The sequence below is a fragment of the Triplophysa rosa genome, linkage group LG14 (assembly GCF_024868665.1).
Source record: "Triplophysa rosa linkage group LG14, Trosa_1v2, whole genome shotgun sequence".
In the NCBI taxonomy this organism is placed as follows: Eukaryota; Metazoa; Chordata; class Actinopteri; order Cypriniformes; family Nemacheilidae; genus Triplophysa; species Triplophysa rosa.
In genome coordinates this window covers 1,136,368-1,156,632 of record NC_079903.1, presented here as the reverse complement: position 1 = coordinate 1,156,632, position 20,265 = coordinate 1,136,368, and positions in this window count along the sequence as shown.

Here is a 20,265-nt window from a genome sequence, read left to right as displayed (position 1 = left end):
TCGTGGAGGTACCAGCAGCGTTGCCTTGTGCATTTGCCTGCATTGAAGCTTTGGCAGACTTTGTGTGCACGGGGGTTAGTAGCATTGGGTGGGTTGGCTGTTTGATTAGGCAGGCGCGGAACGTGAGCGGTGGAGACGATTGGAGGTGAGACCAGGTGTGGGGGAATGGAGGGGGTGACCAGGAGGCAGGATGTGGTGATGTGCTACTGCCCCCCAATAAGAGCACTGGTTCCACTGAACTACTCTGATGGCACATTTAGCGGAAAAAACTATTTGTGATATGTGTGATATTGTGATAGAAGTGTGACGCTGGCGCTGGGCTCAGTTGATCGGTGGCTTTAAGCTGCGGGGAAGATCTTGATGGGGGAGCTTCGGTCTGCAGCGAAACATACAGGCCGTAAAGCTCCGCCTTTTTCATCCGCCGACTGAAATATACGTCCTGGTTGGTGAGGGCTAGCCGTAAACCTTCCACTGTCCACTTTTCGATGGCTGGGACAGTGTGTGGTATTGATGCGTAAGATGACACTGGAGAAGGATGCGGAAGCCCAGCAGAGGTAGGCGTGGAAGTACATAGGAGTTTTGAAGCACGAGGAGTATCAGAGCCGCAATCTCGGTTGCTGTGTCCAAGCCAGGGCTGGAGTGCTGGGAAACACTCAAATGCGGCAGAATGTCCTGGGCGATGGTGCTGTCGCTAACGACAAAGTTCGGGGTCTCTGACATGCTGATTACCATAGAGATGGCGCAGGTAAGAACAGCTGCCTTGTTTATAGGATGGCTCACTTGAGTTGATAGGATAGAAGCGTGATTGCTGATGCAAATCAGCTGGGCTCGATTGTATGCTTCGGCTCCTCCTAAACTTTGTTATAAAACATCATTTAGTGGAGAACATCTAGTTGAACTATTTTAATTGTACTCTATTGAAATTAAAACATATTATGTACTCAAACATAGCTGGACGTGTTACGGTAATAAGATTTTGAGCAGAAAAATTAAATACAAAAATAATTAATTCCCATCTTAAAATTATTCTTTGTCTTTATTATGATAATTTTTTGTGTTTCTGACAGGCAAGCTACTTGGAAAATCTAGTGAGCTAAGCTAAAAGTTACTCTACATTAAATGAAGCTTCATTACACTAAAGCTACCACCCTGGGAAATGTAGCTAAGCTAAGCTACAGCAATATGGAAAATGTAGCTTACTACATCTAAACTACTTTTTTTAAATATAATTTTTATTTTTAACCGACTGCTTTCCAAATGCTACCTCAGTAATCAATAAAACTCTCAGTGAAACATATTTGCATAATTATTCAGAAACTTTAAAAGAAAAAAAAATCTTTATAAGGGCATTTTTTGTAATGTTAGTGCATCGTCTTTTATATCAAATACTTACAGTACATTTAATCAATTATTTTAACAAAGAAGAATAATGAGTAAAATATTATCAACATCAACAAAAACTGCAGAGGTTGCATCTGTGATGGATTATTAGAAAGACTGTTTAATGCTGCTCAAATGTGCCATAACTGTTAATAAAACAATTGTATAATGTTGTAAGATATAATTTGAAGTGCAAAAAGTACATTATACAAATATGAATAATAAAAAGGACAAAAAGTATAAGGCCGATTTGTCTTTAAACTGAAATTAATCTGATGAACACATATAAATCATAAATATAAAACAGCAGGCAATCATTACATTCGACTGCAAGATTTCCACAAAAATCATTAATTGTTACCGGAATATATGATAATATAAAGAAAACTATCAAAGAACATTTAACACCACCAAAACACTCAATGACTCAAGGTTATACATGAAACAGTCTTGCTACTCAGCACAATAAATCTCGCTTACATCGTGTACGTATGCGCTTGTTTATAATGAACATTGTGACAGCTCTCATTCATCTGTGAATCATGTAAACGCCTTTGATTGGCCAGTATATTCATATGCTGAACTGTGACTGGTTGTAATGCTCACTGCTGTAGGAAATCAAAATGTTATGCTGTAATCGACATTCGTTCGTTTTTTAGATCGCAACTGTCGTAGTTAGTTTGAATATCTTGAATACCTTATATCTTGCATTTGGATGGCATTTTGTTCACCTTGGTGTCTTTTTTCCATAGCCTAATTAATTTCCGAGTCCGACTATTATGTAAACACAATGCATGTTAGGAACCGGTCTCTCTTATGTAATTATTATCTGCTAATGGAGCTTAACGCTCACTTACACAATGAAAAGTTGTTCAGGAACCCTAAACCCAAGGCTTAATAGTGAGACTTCCTTAAAATACGATGCTTCATTCTTGTGCATCTCTAAATCAGCCAGCGCATTCTCCCGTGCAGCTGCACTGGGCTGCCGCCGAACGTCAAAACAAAAGCTTCGTTCGACGAGAGGTGAAATCACACGTACCATCAGTAGCAAATAAAATGTTGGGGTGGCACCCATGGTGGCCAATTGGATGTCACTCAGATCCATGTATGGTGGTGGCGTCACTTGCTGATCCAGGATCAGTGATCCTTAGCAGTATTTCTGATTTGCGCTTGAGGTTTAGAAATGCTTGGGAAAATGTACCTTTTGTGGACACTACCGCACTACTTGAAAAAAAAGCTTCGCTACTGAAAAGCTATTTGATTCAGAAAACAGAGAAGCTACCACCACGCTACTGAGAACGTCTCGGTTACGTTTGTAACCTCAGTTCCCTGATGGAGGGAACGAGACGTTGTGTCGAACCGACAGATGGGGTTCGTCCTTGAGAACCAATCGCTTCCGACTTCTCTAGAAAAGGCCAATGAAAATTGGCGAATGAAATTTGCATGCCGGACTCCGCCCCCGGATATCCGGGTATAAAAGGGAGACGGCATGCCTCATTCATTCACCTTAGTTCTGAGGAGCCTGAGACCTCTCACGACTGCTGCAGTGGACAGCACGTGTTGTGGCAAGAGGACACAACATCTCGTGTTACTGTGGAGAGTTCTCGACAGTAAAAAGCAGTCCTCCGTGCCGCAACTCGGCCACCTCGGCCGTCGAGTCCCATGCACTGTCTGCTTCCCAGCAGCCCTGGTCCTCTTCAATGCCCTCCAGTGACCTGGAGGAGACAGCGAAGAGGAGACCATCGCCCCATCAGCAGCCGAGGGAAGCGGCTGTCATGGGATCACCTCAGGAGGATCGAGGCTACCATTGGGCCCGACCCCAGCCACAGCGCTGGTAGGTCGGATAGGGACGGTTCCTGCCCTGTCCCTCCATCTGCTGGCCCCCTCTGGGGGGCTGGCGCCCACTTACTCTCAAAAAGGAGAGTTTCCTCTCTCTCTGGGTTACCTCAGCCGCTCTCACCCTCTGCACGACGGTGAACGGCAAACTCGACGTTGCGTCATGGCAAAGCGCAATGTCGAGTATAAACACCAGCCCTCAGCACTCTCAGTCAGACAGTGCGTTGAGCTGCGCAGTCGCCAGGCAGGAAATATGGCAGAGCCGATCTCCTCCCCGGGGGGCCTCCCCCGGCAAGGAATCCGTACTGCTAGCCATCGAACCACCCTCCGCGGGGGCGATGAAACAGATCAACCTCTAGTCCCCCTGTCACAGTTCTGGGAGCCCCCAGACTGTCAGGCTGGCTAAGGAAGACGATCCGTCTCGGCTACGCGATTCAGTTCGCTACACGTCCGCCCAAGTTCCGGGACGTCCTTTTACCTCAGGCAGAGGCAGGGATGCCCCCGTACTTCGGGCGGAGGTCGCCTCCCTTCTGGTGAAGGGAGCGATCGAGCCCGTCCCATTGGCCGAGGTGTTCAGCGGGTTTTACAGCCCATACTTCATTGTCCCTAAGAAAGGCGGAGGGTTGCGCCCTATCTTAGATCTGCGTGTTCTGAACAGGCACCTACACTAGCTGCCTTTCAGGATGGTCACGCAGAAGCGCATCCTGGCGTCCGTCAGGCGTCAGGACTGGTTCGTGGCAATCGACCTAGGACGCATACTTCATGTCTCGATCCTCCCTCGACATCGGCCGTTCCGACGGTTCGCGCTCGAGGGACGGGCATATCAGTACAGGGTCCTACCCTTCGGTCTGTCCCTGTCTCCACGAGTCTTTACGAAGGTCGTGGAAGCCGCCCTCCTTCCCCGTTGGGAAGGAGGTGTACGGGTACTAACTATCTCGACGACTGGCTCAAGTTTGGGCACACTCTCGAGATCTGTGGTGTACACACAGGGACCTGGTGCTCCGGCACCTAGATCGGTGGGGCCACAGGTCAACTGAGATAAGAGCAAGCTCTCCCCGGTGCAGAGCATCCTATTTCCCGGTATGGAACTCGACTCTGTCCTCACGAGCGGCTAGCGCGCCCGGTCAGTGTTAAACTGCCTGAGATCAGACAGTCAGCGGTCCCCCTGTAACAGGAGGCTCCTGGGATTCATGGCATCCTCGGCGGGGGTGGCCCCCCCTCGGGTTGCTGCATATATGACCGCTCCAACACTGGCGGCAGAGTCAAATTCCTTGGAGAGCGTGGCACACCGGCAGCAGGCGTTGGTCACACGCTTTTCTGCCGACACACCCTAAGGGGTGCCGTGTGCAACGGGCAAGCAGTGTCGGGGCGGTGGACGGGCCCCCGCCTGCGTTGGCATTCAACTGCCTAGAGTTGTGGGTTGTGCTACTTGCATTGAGGGACTTCCTCTCATGCAGGGAAGCACGTGCTGGTCCGGTCGGACAGCACAGCTGCTGTGGCGTATAATTCACTCACAGCAGCTAACATGACTCGCCCGACGCCTCCTCCTCTGGAGTCAGCAGGTGATCAGCTCCCTGCGAGCCACACACATCCCAGGCGTCCTGAACCAGACAGCCGATGTGCTCTCTCGTCAGTTGACGCCTTGCGGAGAGTGGCGACTCCCTCCCCGCGCAGCCGGCTCATTTGGGGGCAGTTTGGCCAGGCACAGGTGGTCCTGTTGCCTCCCCGAACTCCTCCCATGGTCCGCTTGGGTACTCCCTGTCCGAGTACCCTCGGCACGGATGCCCTTGCGCACAGCTGGCCGCGGGACAAGCGGAAGTACGCTTCCCCCCAGTGAGCCTCATTGCACAGGGCCTGTGCAAGGCCAGGGAAGAGGAGCATCAAGTGGTACTAGTTACGCCCCTTCGGCCTAACCAGGACTTGGTTCTCGGAGCTGAGGCTCTGACAACAACTCCCCCCTGGCCGCTCCCCCTGGCGGACAGCTTCCCCAGGGGAAGGGGCACGTTACGGCATCCCAGGCAAAACCTGGTCTCCATGTCTGGACGGGACGAGGAGATCCTGAGTGACCCACCCCCGGTCCGGTTGGGACGTCACTCAGGCTAGGGCTTCGGCCACTGGGCGGCTATACGCCCATAGGTGGCGCCTCTTCTCGTCCTGGTGCTCTTCTCGGCGAGAAGACCCGCGGAGTTGCTCGGTCGGGTACGAGCTGTCCCGTCCTCAAGAGAGACGGGGGAGTAACCTCTCCCCCTCCACACTGGGAATGTATGTAGCCGCTACGGCCGCTCATCATGACCCAAGTGCTGGGTAGCCTCTGGGACAGCACGACCTGGTCATTAGGTTCCTAAGGGGCGCGAGAGGGTGACCACCTTACCCGCGCTCCGTACCCTCTTGCGACCTAGGTGGCGGGCCTCAAGAGGCCCCGCCCCCTTCGAGCCTCTCGGGGTTGCCGCTCTTTCTCAGTCTTGATAAAGACGGCTTTCCGCATGGCGCTCACCTCCAAGAGGGTAGGGGATCTACAAGCACCCTCCGTGTCCACAGATTGCCTAGAACTCGGGGCCGGGATTCTCACGTTATCTTGAGACCCCGCCCCGGCTACGTGCCCAAGGTTCCCACCACTCTCCCGAGAGACCAGGTGGTGAACCTGCAGGCGCTCCCCACCGGGGAGGAAGACCCAACCTATCCGTGTTTTGTCCAGTACGCGCACGGCGCCTCTACTTGGACCGCACGCAGAGCCCAGAAGCTCTGAGCAGCTCTTTGTCTGTTTCGGAGGTCAGCAGGAGGGCTGTCTCCAAACAGAGGCTGGCGCACTGGATCGTGGATGCCCTCGTTAGGGCATACCGATCTTTTTTCCTGCCCGTTGGGGGTGAGGCACACCCCTCGTGGCTGGCTCAGGGCGCCTCTCTGGCAGACATCTGCGGAGCTGCGGGTTGGGCTATGCCTAACAACTCCGTGAGGTTCTAATACCTACGCGCGGAACCGGTGTCAGCCCGCATCCTGGCAAGGTGTGGGACCGGCAGCCGGTAGGGCATACGCCTGCGGAAGCCCTTCCCCCTCCGGGGGGAGCAGTGGCGATCCCGCCTCACTTCTTTCCCCTCGGGTAAAGAACAGGCATTCCATCCATCACTAAGCACCCTTCCAGGGGACAGGCTGGGCAGAGCAGCCCTGCCCCCTTAGGCCGGGGAACAGTTGAGTTATCTCCCACATAGCTCTAACCGGACCTAGTGCTCCAGACGTGGTAACCCCCCCTCCGTGGGCTGTTCCGTCTGATGTATCCTCATGAATGGTTCCCACCTTGGCAACCCATGACCTCCCCAGGTGGACTCCCACCTTGCGGTTAACTCCTGCAGTCCGCACATTCCTCCCATGAGTTCTCCCCTGATGGTGAGACCATGTGGTGTCTCCACTAATTCCTCCCTACGGTAGGTAGTGGCCTCTGCAGCGTTTTTTCCCCAGGGGGGAATAATGCTTACCCAGTGGCCCGTACGGTGCCGGGCGGCTTCTCGCCATTTAGAGAATTAGGCCTCCGCCCGTGACGGCCGGCGTTAGGGGGCTTCCCAACTTTTTGTGGAAAGCTCTGGGTCCCCCTTCCTCTCCACTGGAAGGTCATAATTTCGCGTTAGCGTGTTCGTCTGACTCGCCCAGGCCAGTCAACGTCGCTCCGCAGAGATTGTGACGCGGCTCAGTGCTGTGGCGTTTTCCATAGGAACCCCATTCTGTCGGTTCGACACAACGTCGAGAGACCGACAGAAAGGGAACGTCTTGGTTACGGATGTAACCTCGGTTCCCTGATGGAGGGAACGAGACGTTGTGTCCCTCATGCCACAACACTGGCCGCCCACCCCAGCGGTCGGGGGAGGATGCTTTAGGCTCCTCAGACCAAAGGTGAATGAATGAGCACGCCGGCTTCCCTCTTATACCCGGACATCCGGGGAGGAGCCCGGCATGCAAATTTCATTCGCCAATTTTCATTGGCCTTTTCTAAATACTCAGAAGATGATAGGTTCTCAAGACAAACCCCATTCTGTCGGTTCGACACAACGTCGAGAGACCGACAGAAAGAAAACGTCTTGGTTACGGATGTAACCTCGGTTCCCTGATGGAGGGAACGAGACGTTGTGTCGAACCGACAGAATGGGGTTTGTCTTGAGAACCTATCATCTTCTGAGTATTTAGAAAAGGCCAATGAAAATTGGCGAATGAAATTTGCATGCCGGGCTCCTCCCCGGATGTCCGGGTATAAGAGGGAAGCCGGCGTGCTCATTCATTCACCTTTGGTCTGAGGAGCCTAAAGCATCCTCCCCCGACCGCTGGGGTGGGCGGCCAGTGTTGTGGCATGATCGACACAACGTCTCGTTCCCTCCATCAGGGAACCGAGGTTACATCCGTAACCAAGACGTTCCCTTTCTGTCGGTCTCTCGACGTTGTGTCGAACCGACAGAATGGGGTTCCTATGGAAAACGCCACAGCACTGAGCCGCGTCACAATCTCTGCGGAGCGACGTTGACTGGCCTGGGCGAGTCAGACGAACACGCTAACGCGAAATTATGACCTTCCAGTGGAGAGGAAGGGGGACCCAGAGCTTTCCACAAAAAGTTGGGAAGCCCCCTAACGCCGGCCGTCACGGGCGGAGGCCTAATTCTCTAAATGGCGAGAAGCCACCCGGCACCGTACGGGCCACTGGGTAAGCATTATTCCCCCTGGGGGAAAAACGCTGCAGAGGCCACTACCTACCGTAGGGAGGAATTAGTGGAAACACCACATGGTCTCACCAGCAGGGGAGAACTCATGGGAAGAAGTGCGGACAGGAGTTAACCGCACGGTGGGAGTCCACCTGGGGAGGTCATGGGTTGCCAAGGTGGGAACCATTCATGAGGATACATCAGACGGAACAGCCCACGAGGGGGTGTTACCACGTCTGGAGCACTAGGTCCGGTTAGAGCTATGTGGGAGATAACTCAACTGTTCCCCGGCCTAAAGGGGCAGGGCTGCTCTGCCCAGCCTGTCCCCTGGAAGGGTGCTTAGTGATGGATGGAATGCCTGTTCTTTACCCGAGGGGAAAGAAGTGAGGCTGGATCGCCACTGCTCCCCCCGAAGGGGGAAGGGCTTCCGCAGGCGTACGCCCAACGGCTGCAGGTCCTACCTGTTGCCCTGCAGGACGCGGGCTGACACCGGTTCAACGCGGAGGTTGTATAACCTCGCGAAGGTATTGGGCGTAGCCCAACCCGCAGCTCTGCAGATGTCTGCCAGAGAAGCGCCCTGAGCCAGTGCCCACGAGGAGGCAACACCCCGAGTGGAGTGCGCCTTAACTCCTAAGGGGCAGGGGCGATCTTGCGACCGGTATGATCTTGCGACCACTGAACAGGCACCTACTCAAGCTGCCGTTCAGGATGCTCACGCAGAAGCGCATCCTGGCACATCTATCACATGTCAAGATGGATTCACGGCAATCGACGTGAAGGACGCTTACTCTCATGTCTCGATTCTCCCTCGTCATCGCCCGTTCCTACGGTTCGCTTTCGAGGCTCAGGCATATTAGTACAGAGTCCCCCCTTTCGGTCTGTCCCTGTCCCCACGAGTCTTCACGAAGATCGTGGAAGCCGCCCTCACTCCCCTCAGGGAGAGAGGTGTGCGGGTACTAAACTATCTCGATGACTGGCTCATTTGACACACTCGCGAGATATGTTATGTACACACAGGGACCTAGTGCTTCAGCACCTAGATCGATTGGGACCACAGGTCAACCAAGAAAAGAGCAAGCTCTCCTCTGTGCAGAGCATCCTCTTTTTTGGTATGGAACTCAACTCTGTCTCCACGACTGACTCAGAAAGCGCTCAGTCAGTGTTGAACTGCCTGGAATATTTCAAGCAGTCAGCGGTCCCCCTGAAATTCAGAGGCTCCTGGGCACATGGCATCCTCGGCGGTGGTGATACCCCTCGGGTCGAGTTCCCTGGAGAGCGTGGCACATGGGCAGCAGGCGGATGGTGATTACGCCTCTCTGCCGACGCGTGGTGATGACAGACGCCTCCCTGCAGGGTTGGGGTGCCGTGTGCAACGGGCACGCAGTGTCGGGGTGATGGACGGGCCCCCGCCTGCGCAGGCATATCAACTGCCTAGAGTTGCTGGATGTGCTACTTGCACTGAAGGGGCTACAACCTCTCGTGCAGGCCAAGCACGTGCTGGTCCGGTCGGACAGCACAACTGCCATAGCGTATATCAACCGCCAGGGTGGTGTTCGCTCACGGCAACTAACACGACTCACCCAACGCCTCCTCCTGTGGAGTCCGCAGGTGAGCAGATTCCTGCGAGCCACACATATCTCAGGCGACCTGAACCAGACAGCCGATGCGCTCTCTCTTCAGTTGACGCCTCGCGGAGAGGGGATACTCCACCCCTGCGCAGTCCAGTTCATTGAGTACAGTTCGGGCAGGCTCAGGTAGACCTGTTGGCCTCCCTGGACACCACCCATTGCCCACTAGGGTACTCCCGTCCGAGGCCCGCCTCGGAACAGATGCTCTAGCGCACAGCTGGCCGTGGGACAAGCGGAAGTACGCCTTCCCCCAAGTGAGCCTCATTTCACAGACTCTGTGCAAGGTCAGGGAAGAGGAGCATCAAGTGTACTAGTACATACTGGCCCAACCGGACTTGGTTCTCGGAGCTAATGCTCTTGACGACAGCTCCCCCCCTGGCCGATTCCCCTGACGAAGGACCTGCTTTCCCAGGGGAAGGGCACGTTATGGCATCCCAGGCCAGACCAATGGAACCTCTATGTCTGGCCCCTGGACGAGATGAGGAGATCCTGAGTGGCCTACCCCCTGCGGCGGTTAGGACCATCACTCAGGCTAGGGCCCTGGCCACTAGGCGGCTATACGCCTGTAAGTGGTAGCTCTTCTCATCCTGGTGCTCTTCTCGAAGAGAAGACCCGCGGAGTTGCTCGATTGGGAACGTGTTGTCCTTCCAGAGACTCGAGAGTAATCGCTCCCCTTCCACACTGAACGTGTATGTAGCTGCTATTGCCGCTCATCACGACCCAGTTGCTGGTAAGTCCCTAGGACAGCACAACCTGATCAATTGGTTCCTAAGGGGTGCGGGAAGGCACTGCCTCACCCGGTCTCCGTACCCTCTTGCGACCTTGATGCGGTCCTGGAGCCCCTCGGAGATGCCGCTCTTTCTCACCTCATGATGAAGACGGCTCTCCGGATTGTGCTCAAGAGGTTAGCGGACCTAAAAGCATTCTCCGTGTCCACAGATTGCCTAGAACTCGGGCCCGGTGATTCTCAAGCTATCCTGAGACCCCGGCCCGGCTACGTGCCCAAAGTTCCCACCACTCCCCCTACACCAGGTGGTGAACTTACAGGCGCTCCCCACCGGGGAGGAAGACCCAACCCCATCCGTGTTGTGTCCAGTGGACCACACGCAGAGCCACAGGAGCTCTGAGCAGCTCTGTGTCTGTTTTGGAGATCAGCAGGGAGGGCTGTCTCAAACAGAGATTGGTGCACTGGATCATGGACGCCGTCACTACGGCGTCACCGACAGGGGAACCTAGAGTGAGGAAACGTCAGACGGGACTACCCAAGAAGGAGGAGTCACTACGTGTGGAGCACTAGCTCAGGTATAGGGGTTCATCTTGTGAGGGAAACTCACCTATACTGGGCTTGGAATATGAGCCGCTCTGCCCGGCTCGTAAGCTCGAAAGTGCTGATGGATGGAATAGGGAAGCTCGAACAGCGCACTGACACACCTGATGAAGGGGAGAAGGAGCTTCGCAGGCGTACGCCCAGCCGGCCGTCAGTCTTACCTGGTGTGCAAGATGCGGGCAGACAGCGGCTCTACAAGAAGTTTGTAGAAGCTCGCGAATGTATTGGGCGTAGCCCAACCTGCAGCTCTGCAGATGTCTGCCAGAGAGGCGCCCTGAGCCAGTGTCCACGAGGAGGCTACACCCCAGGGTGGAGTGAGCTCTCACGGCCAGTGGGCACAGGAGATTTTGGGATCGTTATGTCAAGGTGATGGCGTTCACGATCCAGTGCGCCAATCTCTGTTTGGAGACAGCTCTTCCCTTCTGCTGTCCTCCAAAAAGGAGCTTCAGAAGCTCTGAGCAGCTCTTTGTCTAAGTGCGGTCCAAGTAGAGGCGCAGGGAGCGTACTGGACACAACACTGAAGGGGTTTGTTCTTCCTCCCCAGGGGGGAGCGCCTGCAAATTCACCACCTGCTCCCTGAAGGGAGTGGTGGGAACTTTGGGCACGTAGCCAAGCTGGGGTCTCAGCACCATGTGGGCGTCGCCCGGCCCAAACTCTAGGCACTCGTTTGACACAGAGAGTGCATACAGATCCACTACCCTCTTGACGGAAGCGAGCGCCACTAGGAGAACCATCTTCATTGTGAGATGAGGTAAAGCGGCTTCCCCTAGGGGCTCAAACGGGGCCCCTAGGCCGACAAGGACCACATTAAGGTCCCAAGAGGGTACGGAGCACGGTTGGGGAGGATTAACCCTCCTTGCACCCCCCAGGAATCTGATGACCAGGTCGTGCTGCCCGAAAGACTTACCTGCCACAAGAGTGTGATGTGCAGCAATGGCGGCGACATATACCTTGAGCATGGAAGAAGAGAGGTTGCTCTCTAACCTTTCTTGAAGGAAGGACAGTAAGACACTGATCGCACAATTCTGAGGGTCTTTCCTATGGAAAGAACACCAAGATGAGAAGAGGCGCCACTTGTAGACGTACAGTCGCTTAGTGGCTGCTCTTGCCTGAGTGATCGTACTCACGACTGCGGGAGTCAGGTCACTCAGGATCTCCTCGTCCAGTCCAGGAGCCAGACATGGAGGTTCCAGATGTCTGGTCTCAGGTGCCAGACCGTGCCCTTTTCCTGATAAAGAAGGTCCTTCATCAGGGGAATCGGCCAGGGAGAGTTTCCGTCAGAAGCGTTAGCTCTGAGAACAAGTCTGGTTGGGCCAATAGGGCGCAACCAAGAGAACTTGATGCTCCTCTTCCCTGACTTTGCACAGGACATGTGCAAGGAAGCTCACTGGGGGGAAGTCATACTTCCGCTTGTGGCCAGCTGTGCACAAAGGCATCAGTGCCGAGGGGGGCCTCGGTCAGGGAGTACCAAAGTGGACAATGGTACTGCCAGTGTGCCACGCTCTCCAAGGAACTCGACTCTGAAGCCAATGCTGAAGCGTTCTCATATGCATCAACCCGTCGAGGATGCCATATGCCCCAGTTTCAGTTTCAGTGGGACCGCTGAGTGCTGCCTGACGAGGATCAGACAGCGCAGCATTGACTGGGCATGCTCGTGGTAAGGCGCACTGTCATGGTAACAGAGTCCAGTTCCATACCGAGGTGCTCTGCGCCCAGTTGACCTGCAGGCCCAATCAGTCGAGGTGCCGGAGCACAAGGTCCCTGTGCGTACACAACAGATCTCGCGAGTGAGCCAAGATAAGCCAGTTGTCGAGATAGTTGAGGATACACACACCCTTCTCTCAAGAGGGGAGAGAGAGCAGCCTCTGCGACCTTGGTAAAGGCACGGGGAGACAGGGCCAGACCGAAGGGCAGGACCTTGTACTGGTATGCTCGACCCTCGAAGGCAAACCGAAGAAACAGTCTGTGCCGTCGGAAAATCAAGACATGAAAGTACGCGTCCTTCAGGTCGATAGCCACGAACCAATCCTAATGTCGGACAGACGTCAGGATGTGCTTCTGCTTCAACATTCTGAAAGGGAGCCTGTGAAGGGTCTTGTTCAGAGTACGCAGGTCTAGGATAGGTAGCAGCCCCCCACATTTCTTGGAGACGATGAAGACATCTCAGCCAGAGGGACAGGCTCGATTGCTCCCTTCACCAGAAGGGTGGCGACCTCGACCCGAAGCACGGGAGCATTCTCGCCTCGCTCCGAGGTGCAGAATGTCCCGAAACTTGGGCGTGCACCTGGCAAACTGGAACGCATAGCCGTGACGGATCGTTTTTACTAGACCAGGTCCCAGACACCTCGACAGAGGAACTAGCGGGGAGATCCGCAACATCGCCCCCGTGGGGGAGGTTCTGTGGCTGGCAGAACGGCTGTCTCACCAGGGACATGCGAACGTCCATGCGAACACCCACATCACCACTCGCCGCTGCAGACGGCTTGGCAGCCACCGCGGAGCGGGAAGCAGACGATGTTGTGGCTCTGTCCAAAAAGAACACAGGCAACCGTGACCGCAATACCTTGATAGACATGTCTCGCAGTGCGGACATGCCGTATCCAAGAACGCTACTTCAGCATGCTGGTGACCCAGACATGTGATGCAGGTATCGTGCCTGTCAGACTCGAGGACGAGGCGGTCAAATCCAAGATTACAGTGGCAAGACATGCCTGGCGACAAGTGCACGCTGTGAGAAACTTAGCTTTTGGAAAATTTGCTCTAATAGACACCTTTGGCTCGCTACCGAAACGCCCAGGGGGAATCGCCTGGGCGATTCCGCTGTTCTGCATCGTAGAATCCAGTAGATAATCAGGAGATAATGCACTCAGCTTAGCAGGTTCCGAAGAACAAAATGTGAATGAATAGGCACGCCATCTTCCTTTTATACCCGTATGTACGGGGCGGAGACTGGCATGCCAATGTTCATTGGCCTTTTAAAAGTACAATCAGAGATGATAGGTTCTCAAGATCAAACCCCATGCTGTCGGTTCGACACAACATCGAGAGACTGACAGAAAGGGAAATAATAATAATAAAATAAAAATAAACAAGTGCTTTTGGACAAATGTTGTTAAATGTGTCATGATTTGGACAGTAACCCATACACAGACAGCAATAATTAAACAAAGACCTTTAACAAAACAAAAAATCCACGATGGGGGCAAACAGCAAATAATAAGTACTCAAAACAAAACTTCCCACGAGGGGGCAAAACAAACAAAGTCCAAATGACAAGGATAACAAGTCCACAAAACAAGACAAGGCAGGATTGGAATACTCCACTGGGACTTCGACAACGAAAATTAACAAACCGGCCAGGGACAGAGAACACAGGCCTTAAATAGGGAAAACTAACGAGGGATAAAGACACTGGGCTGGTGATGGGAATGAAACACTAAAGCCAGGCGTAAACGTTGAGAATTCTGATGGTCGGAAGATCGTATATACACGTACATGTCACGAGTGAGTAAAAACTTGAGAAGTGTACGGAGGCAGTGATACATGACGATTGTACGACCTGACAATTTCCCAAGCAATCGCACGAAGTTCCACACCCAAAACATGGAGTCAGAAGAAGAGATTGCTTTCTTTGTAGCAGCAATGGCTTGCGAAAGAATAAAAAAGAAAAGAAAAAAAAGGGCATGGCAAAGAATTTGGTTGAAGAGCAGAGAACAGCATGGCCTTTTTGTTCTTCAAAAACAACTTGAGGTAATAACGTATCTGTTCGTGCATGTTTTGATGTGGTCACGGAAAATATCATATCAATCATAGTGTGTCACGCAAATTTGTGCAAATAGTAACCCCTGATTGGTCAATTTCAGATAGATCAACAAATCGGCTCGTTCAACAGCATACATGTCAAGGTTTCAAAAAATAGTTCCCAAACTTTTTCTACATGTTTAAAAATGATCGGGAAGTGATCTTAAGGCAGTGTGCTCGGCTCGTAATTCCTCGCACAAGATACGAGCCGCGACCATACGAACATTAACGATTTCCTCGCGATTGGAAAATAATCACCTGCGAGCTCATACAGCAGCAAAAATCGCACTGTGTATCCCCGCCTTAAGGGCGAGATTATGGGAAAACTAATGGGCGGGGACAATGCACGCAACAAGAAAGAACACACAGAACCCTGTCCACAGAACTAGAAAACTCCTGACAAGAAGGAAGAGATCATGACAAAATGTCTTTTGAATGAACATATTTTTGATTTCTTTAAAATAACATGCATAGATGAACAGTGCATAATACAACCAGGAAAGTGTATGCGCTTATGCAGGATTTTCAAAAAAGAAAGAAATAAAATATGGGCAAAAATAATTCCTGTCAAGTGTAACTTTTGATGCACTTAGTGTGTGGTGTGGTGGTGTGGTGTGTCTGTGTTTTCTTTTTGCTTTATGATTATATGATTTATGCAGCACTAAAAACGTGTTGCGAAACAAAATGTCAGGTAGATAAAAGTTGTTGTAAAAACAAAGTGAATGTGGGTTTGTGTTTCACACACTGGCGAGCACTGAAGGAGAGAATGGGTCTGAAGTACTGCTGTTGAAAAGATATGTGTCATTCCCTAAATAGTAGATTGTTGTACATACAAGCAGTAAGTATGTACACACAGGGGCTGACTGAGACTACTGGCCCTGGACTTCTTCACCAGGAGCAGCCCACAACACCAAGCTGTCAACATAATACACCAGCTTATTGATGCACAAATCATTCTATAACACTACAATTTAGAAACAAATGTTTCTAAGGACCTTTTAAAGACCCATTGCAAAGCCAATAAAACAACACACATTAAACAGTAAAGGCCAGTGCAGTCTAAGCAGCAAACAGACATCAGAATTAAATAGAACTCTGACTAAACATGTCAGTGTAATGTAGGGAAATGTATTTGAACTGTTTGTAAATGACACTGACCACAACATGTAACACACATGTGTCAAAGACTCAAGTTTTACCCTGTTTTAAGTCTAAGGGTAATGACTTCCTACTTATGAATAAATTGTTAGACAAGAGAATGTACTTAAGCTGCCAAAAAGGTTTGACTAGACTTGTTTGACTAAACTATTGTTTTATTACACCAAATATAAAGTCCAAAATCAACATACAAGTCTAAACAAAAGTGAGCATTTAGAATTATAAACCGGGAAGAGAGGAGAGAAACATTCACACTTTGGGCTTGATAATTTAGTAGCTTCAATAAGCATTATAAAACTACATTAAATAGAAATTTGACCAAAAATTGTGATTTCATTACTTGTGATTATAGTTCTGCAATCTACTGAATTTATCAATGTTTATTAAATCCACCATATAACTTACACAGTCTTATTTTATGGCTTGAATGGTATAAACCTGCGATTCTTAATCCTGGTCCTCGTGACAACAGGTGTCCTGAAATTTGTCCAGGTTCCTACCAGGCAGGTTGTCCTACCAGGCATGCGCACATCAATATTACGTCATCTTACCTGTTAATTTTATACTGCTACGACAATCTGATAGGGTATTTTCATTGTTAAATCATTCTACATATTTTTTATTACTGGTAGTACAATTTGATAGGGTATTTTGCACTGTAAATTAATCCTACCTGTTTATTTTATACTGTAGGATAATCTGATAGGGTATTTAAGATGTAACTTTTTTATGTTTTTATTTTAAGATGGTAGGACTATCTGACAGGGTATTTGGCATTTAGATTATATTAAGTTTTGCCCTGCGGTAGGAAAATCTGACAGGGTAGGACAATTCGACAGAACACCGGCTCTGCATATTTTGCATCTCTCTTTCTCTCTCTGTTCAACATGCCTGATTTAAAATATGAAATATTACAAAATATGCAGAGCGGGGGGGTCGCGAGGACCAGGATTAAGAACCGCTGCTATAAAAGGTATGTTGTCAGTTATGTTTTTAGGCATGTTAAATCGAATGCACGTTAAACATCTTGCATTATGTGACAAACCACCTAAGTTTACATTTAAAACAGCAGAATTCACAAAAGTTAAGTAGTTTGCATCTCTAAAATCTTACTGTTTTTCTTTTTGGTTGTTAAACAGTTGGCTTTGTTATGTTTGACTTCCCATATCTCACTACTGCACAGTCATCAAACTGAATTCGCACTTGGTTTCTGTTAGCGCCCGCCTACCGAACTTCTGTCTTCCAGTCTTCGTCAATTTAATTGGCTGAAATGTCTGTCCTCTTCAGATTGAGTGGTTTAAGTTCTGCTTGGCCTCTGTAATTTTATTGGCTAGAATTCTCTAAACCTTGTTTGATTGGCCAACCTTTTGACATTGACGAGCGTTGGTACCGCTGTGGCTGGGGCACAGAAATCACAACTATAACAAGTGAGCAAAAGAAAATATAATTATTATTTCTTTATATCCTTACCTTGGGCCGGCCCACATTGACCTATAAAGCATCGCGTTAACTTTAAAATCTTGCTTATTACCTATAAAGCCCGACATGGTTCAGCTCCTCAGTACTTGAATGAACTCCTCTTGTATTACAGTCCTTCACGTGCATTACGCTCTCAGGCATCCTGTCAGTTGGTGATACCTAGAATTTCAAAATCAAGTGCAGGTGGTAGATCCCTTTCCTATCTAGCACCTAAACTTTGGAATAGTCTTCCCTGCACTGTCCGGGAGGCAGACACACTCTGTCAGTTTAAATCTAGACTAAAGACGCATCTTTCTAATCTTGCATACACTACACTTCCATAATATAAATCCTCTCAGGGTTTAGGCTGCATTAGTTAGATCAACCGGAACCAAAAACACAACTGATGTACTTGTTGCATCAAAGAGTGCAGAACAGTACTCTACTCTCAGCCAGTCTTGTCTCATTGTTCCAAGGTTACCACAGTGAGCAGGATGCAGTTCATGCCCAGACCTGATGGTAGAGCGGAGAATGCGAAGCGGCGACCTGACAAGAGCTGAGATGATAGAGCTGGATAAAGAAGGACGCGGTCACTTGACACGTCTTCACCACAAAATTTAAAATGCTACTAGATTATTAATGGTAGTCTTAAAACTATAATTTACCTTATTAGTAAGTTTATTTATTTTTATTTAGCCTTGTTGTGCAAGCTCTGTGGAGCTTGTGCAGAGGCAGCAGCTTTTGCCAGAGGGGAACTGGAATCCCCTGGTTGGGCCTGGGTTCTCCTGAGGTTTTTTTTCTCGATTAGAGTTTTGGGTTCCTCGCCACCGTTTGCATACTGTTCTTTGCACTATTTGCCTGGCCGGGGGGGCTGCTTTAGAATTTTAAAGTTTAACTTAATTAATATTGCATATAGGAATTTATAGTCTGTTTAATATTTGACCTGTGTTTCTCTTTCCTTTATCTTAAGTGTGTGCTTTCACTGTGCATGCGTGTCTGTGTGTGCGTGCTTGTCTGTGTGTGTGTGTGTGTGTGTGTGTGTGTGCGTGTGCGTGTGTGTGTGTGTGTCTGCACATCCGTGTGTGTGTCTATGTTTATGTGTGTTAGTTCGTGTGCATATTGTGTGTGTGGAGTGTTTTGTATGTGGGTATGTCTGTCTTTTGTATTTTCATCTTTTTCTTGTTTTTACAGGTATAACTTTAATTGTCTAGCTTATAGTCAATATGTCTCATGTACAGCTGCTTTGTAACAATGAAAATTGTAAAGAAGCGCTATATAAATAAAGTTGAGTTGAGTTGAGCAGCGGCCCACCGGGAAAACTCCCGGTGCTCCAGGGGGCCAGTCCGCCACTGTGTACACACACTAAATGATACTGTTAATAAAAAATAACCTTTGAGCGCTGTAGAACTGGCACTGAGCTTTGAATCATTTTCTGTCTAACCTCTCAAAGCCTCACCGGTTACACTGCCACATACAAACCAAGTAATACGTTGATTATCAAAGACAGATCTGTTTGCTGTTCTACATTCTTCAAAATATCTTCTTTTGTGTTTAACAGAACAAAAAAATATATAAAGTAATTTTTCTTAATATGGTAGTCAACGGGGTCCAAGAACTGTTTGGTTACAAGCATTCTTTCAAATTTCTTTCTCTGTGTTCATCGGAGCAAAGAAATGTATACAGATCTGGAACAACTTGAGTAAATGATGACAGAATATTTATTTTTGGTTGAACTATCCCTTTAAGTTCAAAACCTAGCACAATACAAAAATGGATGAGACAGAAATGTGCAAAATTCCATCAGTAATACCATATTAAAATGTATTATGATTATAAAAAATCAAATACTATCAAAGCAGTTAGATGTAACTCAACACTTACAAGCGATTGTAAAAAAAAACTAATAAGATAAATGTAGAACTTTTATTATACCATTAAGAAGCAACACATTGTATTCAGAAATGGAGCAGTAAGCGGTTAACAAAACTCACGCGAGCTGCCCAGACACCATCCTCCTCCATGCAGGTAAATAATGGCTCTTTTTTGCTCTCCTGTGTCTTCTTTCTGTGCAGGCTGATACACAATGACCTCCACCCCCTCANTGTGTGTCTATGTTTATGTGTGTTAGTTCGTGTGCATATTGTGTGTGTGGAGTGTTTTGTATGTGGGTATGTCTGTCTTTTGTATTTTCATCTTTTTCTTGTTTTTACAGGTATAACTTTAATTGTCTAGCTTATAGTCAATATGTCTCATGTACAGCTGCTTTGTAACAATGAAAATTGTAAAGAAGCGCTATATAAATAAAGTTGAGTTGAGTTGAGCAGCGGCCCACCGGGAAAACTCCCGGTGCTCCAGGGGGCCAGTCCGCCACTGTGTACACACACTAAATGATACTGTTAATAAAAAATAACCTTTGAGCGCTGTAGAACTGGCACTGAGCTTTGAATCATTTTCTGTCTAACCTCTCAAAGCCTCACCGGTTACACTGCCACATACAAACCAAGTAATACGTTGATTATCAAAGACAGATCTGTTTGCTGTTCTACATTCTTCAAAATATCTTCTTTTGTGTTTAACAGAACAAAAAAATATATAAAGTAATTTTTCATAATATGGTAGTCAACGGGGTCCAAGAACTGTTTGGTTACAAGCATTCTTTCAAATTTCTTTCTCTGTGTTCATCGGAGCAAAGAAATGTATACAGATCTGGAACAACTTGAGTAAATGATGACAGAATATTTATTTTTGGTTGAACTATCCCTTTAAGTTCAAAACCTAGCACAATACAAAAATGGATGAGACAGAAATGTGCAAAATTCCATCAGTAATACCATATTAAAATGTATTATGATTATAAAAAATCAAATACTATCAAAGCAGTTAGATGTAACTCAACACTTACAAGCGATTGTAAAAAAAAACTAATAAGATAAATGTAGAACTTTTATTATACAATTAAGAAGCAACACATTGTATTCAGAAATGGAGCAGTAAGCGG